Source organism: Microtus ochrogaster, chromosome 5, assembly GCF_000317375.1.
Source record: "Microtus ochrogaster isolate Prairie Vole_2 chromosome 5, MicOch1.0, whole genome shotgun sequence".
NCBI classification, from domain to species: domain Eukaryota; kingdom Metazoa; phylum Chordata; class Mammalia; order Rodentia; family Cricetidae; genus Microtus; species Microtus ochrogaster.
In genome coordinates, this window is record NC_022012.1 from 85,491,019 (window position 1) to 85,495,325 (window position 4,307).

Below are 4,307 nucleotides of genomic sequence, written 5' to 3' on the forward strand. Positions count from 1 at the left end.
TACTCACTTGGGGCTTACTGGTCTGTTTCTCTGATCTTTAGCTTTAACCCCTGCTTCTGACACTTGGTACTGATTATAAAGAACAGTTAGAATTCGTGCTACAGAGATGGGCAGCTACAATCACGAAGGAACAAAACTTGGTGTGGGAAAATAAGAAAAACTTATGCCTTAGTGCTTTCAAAGCACAAAACTTAGAAACAATATACAGATAGCAATTTGCTAAAAACAGCAACATGATCTCTCCCCTGGAAAAAGAGGGACAGAAGGCCTCACACTCTGCAAGTAAATGACCAGGGTGGAAAATGCACTGTGCTCTGTCAAGTATAGTGAATTCTAGATCAGAATCAGGATCAGGACACACAAAAAAAGAGATAGGATTTAGGACACTAAAAAATCATTCAAGGGGATGAGCCGTGGAGCCACAGGGCAGCATACACAACCCTCACACGCGGCCTGTGAGCAAAACAAAGCAGACCCGAAAGAAAAGCGCACACTATTAATTTTGTATATATGAAGTTCTGGAATAGCACAGGGGCTCTGTGGAAATAAATGTCACCACAGTGGTCATTTAAGAGATCACTCATGACAGGAGAGGAGCATGAACGATTTTAGTAGAGTTCTCACATACTCGGGTAAGAGGATGTGCAAAGTGAAATTTCTAAGTGTACATTTAAAATCTCTGCATTCTATTTGAATAACTTAGACACCATGAACCTAGTGCTGGCTTAAAGAAGGGCTACCCATCCCCCACATCAAAGGAACACAATGGCCGCTGCTCTCAGCACCTATCTTATGGCTGATTTACCTGATCAACTCCAAGCTTAGGTTCCTGTGTGCCTGGGAGGGTCTGAGGGGCTGTGTAGAGGCACTCCATAGAGAGAAGGGAGCAGCTGACCTCATTTCTTTTCTTGGGTGGAGTAGCATCTATACTGTTCCTTAAAACAGCGCAAATGTAAACGAGGTGTAAACTGCCTTCATATCTCATTTAGGGAACAGATGAGCCGTGAAATGCATTTCACAGGCACAAGTGCTGCAGGGGTATGCTTAGCAAGCGGGCGCAGTCTCGCGGTACAGTGTTGAGCATTTGCTCCTCTTCCCACGGGATCCAGGATTATTTCTGTGTTCCGACTGCTGGCCGGGTGGGAGGGAAAGGGGGCAGGGTGTGAGTGTGGGAGGAAGGAGGGAGTTGCTTTTCTGGTCCTTAAGGCTCCTTCCTTTCTCTGTGTGCTCAACTCCTACACATCTGTCAAAGACCAGCTTAGCTGTCACCTCCCTGTACAGCACTCATGCTCCCTGATTCTCATTCCTTTCTCGAGACAGACGCCGCACTTGACCCCTTCCCTCTGTCCCAATTTACCACGGCTGGCTCTATAGGATCCCTGCAGGCTAATTCTTGATCTCCGTAGTTGCTCAATTAGTCATGTAGAAAGTATGTGTATGTGTGTATTTGTGTGGTATGTGCACACATGTGCATGCAGCGTACACACCCATGCACACACATGTAGGAGCTAGAGACAGCTGTCAAGTGTCTTCCTACATCCCACCTTATTTTTTGAGACAGGGTCTCTCACTGAACTGGAAGCTTGCTATTAGGGCTAGACTGGTTGACCGTTGAGCTTCTGGAATCTGTTTGGCAATGTTCCACAACACTTGAGTTACAGATATGTGTGTCTATGCTAGGCTTTTGAACGGGTGCTAAGGACAATCTGAGGTCCTCCTGTTTTCACACCAACTATTTTTATCCACTGAGCAGTCTCTCCTGCTCCTCAGTAATCTTTAAGGAATGAATGTGAACAGAAGTAGGAGAGATGGGGAGACTACAGCATCCTAGATGCCTCTGTAGCAACTAACCCTTCTGCAAACACCTCCCCGGAAATTCAAAAGCTCCACATACTTGAGTCATAAAATGTGGGCATTTGGGAGCTGGAGAGATGGCTCAGCGGTTAAGAGCATCGCCTGCTCTTCCAAAGGTCCTGAGTTCAATTCCCAGCAACCACATGGTGGCTCACAACCATCTGTAATGAGGTCTGGTGTCCTCTTCTGGCCTGCAGGCATGCATACAAACAAACTGTTGTATACGTAATAAATAAATAAGTTTATAAAAAAAATGTGGGTATTTGGGGCCAGGTGGGGGTGGGGTGAAGCTATGGGCGTGGCTTGGCACGGAGGGCGTGGCCTGGGGTATTCTGGGTGGCCAATGCCAGAAGCTGGCAAATGGGTTGCTGGCAGAGCCTGGTGCACTCGGCCCGCAGCCTGCACCCACCGAAGTGCGGCCTGCACCATTGGCTCCCACAATTCTAAAGTCGAACGCTCTTGTCCCTGCATCTCAACAGGTCAAGGCAGGTGACACAGACACCCTAGACATAACTATAGAACCAGAGAGCCTGGAAAATGAGCACCTTCCACAGACTGCCATTAATTGCATTCAAGGACAGCAGTGAAAATAGTAACCTTCTTCGGATTAGAGAGAAGGAGAGAGGCAACCAAGAAGCTCACCCGGAGAAAGAGGTGTTTGTTGAAAAGAGGCCACTGTTTGGAGAGCCCTACAAAACTACAAAAAGGGATGAGTTGTCGCATCAGATACAGAACATACTAGGAGACTACGAAGTTATGAAGGAGTTATGGAGATCTACGTCTTGTACTCGGTGTCCAAATGGTTCTGAAGACAGCCGGGGGAAGCCGAAATATCCTTTATTTCATGACAGGGAGAGCCTTGAATCCAACTCCTGTTGTGCACACATCTACCACAAGCTTTTCTGTACTTCTTCTGCCCCTGGATCAGCTTTTGTTGGTAACATTAGCCACAGTTCAAAGATGGCACCACCAAGGATGGAGCCAGTGCCAAGTCTCCATGCCAAAAACTATGGTCCACCCAACAAACAGCATCTGACTGGAGATTGCCTCAGTCAGGAGGGGCACTCTTCAAACCACAAAAAGTGTGACCGCAGAGCTGATGGTGACTCAGCTCCGGGTAAAAAACTCTCACCCTTAATCTCCCCTGTGTCCCATTTGTCACCTGTACCTTCCAGACTGCAAAGAACCCGCAAGGTTTACAGCAGCAGTAGCACTAGCAATAAAGGCTACTGTGCAGACACGTCTTCCAAGGACCTGAAAGTGAAGGTTCAAGATACCGAGACCACTCTTGACACTTCAGTGGTAATTACCAGACTTGGGGTGGCCTCTTCTCAAACGTTTCCACCCCCTCCTCTCCCCTCAGAAAGTGTTGCAATGCAGCAGAAGCCCATGACATGTATCTGGCCCACGGACGGTCAGAATCAGGCTCCCGGCGGTCAGAATCAGGCTCCCAGTGTGTCCTTGGGCCTGAAGCCGCCACTGGAAGACAATGGTCAGCAGAGCTTCGAAAAACTGGATGTAAAAGTGCCAGCCAAAGCCAAACTCACTAGGCTGAAGATATCTTCACAGTCGGAGTCGGTGGAGCAGTTGTTCTCCAATGAAGTCTGCTGCATTGAGGAGATACTGAAGGAAATGACCGATTCATGGCTCCCTCCTCTGACAGCCAAGCATACACCCAGTAAGGCCAAGACCAAGTATACACCCTGTACGGCCAAGACCAAGCATACACCCAGTATGGCCAAGACCAAGCATACACCCAGTATGGCCAAGACCAAGCATACACCCAGTACGGCCAAGACCAAGCCTACACCCAGTACGGCCAAGTCATCCAGATCTCCTTTCCCTACAAAGGAGCCTCTGCCCAATAGTTCTGCAACCCAAAGCCAAAATCAATACGATCCGCCTTCCAAAATTTATCCCAATTCCCAGCAAGGAACATCCATACTCTGGGAGGACCTGCAGCTCAGTGATAGTGAAGAGAGCGACATTGAACAAACTGCAGAGAAGCTTCCTTCCCTATCTGCACCTCCAAGCGCTCCCCAGATTCTCCCCAAGCCGGTGGTGTCTGTACATTCCAGCAGTGCAAAGTCGGAAAATAAGGGTGAAAACCGCAGCACTGACCAGCTACACCCTGAGTTCAAAGGCTCTCCCCCCAAGAGTTCCAGCAAAGGCATCCAAGATCCCACTGAAGGGCCCCAACCTGAGGAGAGGAGCTGCCAGAAATTCCCTGCCCAACAGGAGTCCCCACCTCAGCAAACTATTGAAACCAAACAACCCAGAAAACCTGCCCAGGGCTCTGGCCAGGCAGAGCACCAATCCTCTTTGCAGGTGGAAAGTAAACCAGGACCCCTTCCTTCTGAATCAAAAAAGCAGACTTCCAAAGACAAACCCGAGATGAAGGCAAAAGGCAGGGAGCCTAAGCCTGAAACTTGCATGCCCAACCATCAGGCAGC

General features: G+C 48.7%; 1 pseudogene; it reads left to right on the forward strand.

Annotated features, from left to right (window-relative positions):
• The first annotated feature begins 2,391 nt into the window (after window positions 1–2,391).
• Window positions 2,392–4,307, forward strand: part of LOC101994466 — a 3,020-nt pseudogene continuing 1,104 nt past the window's right edge.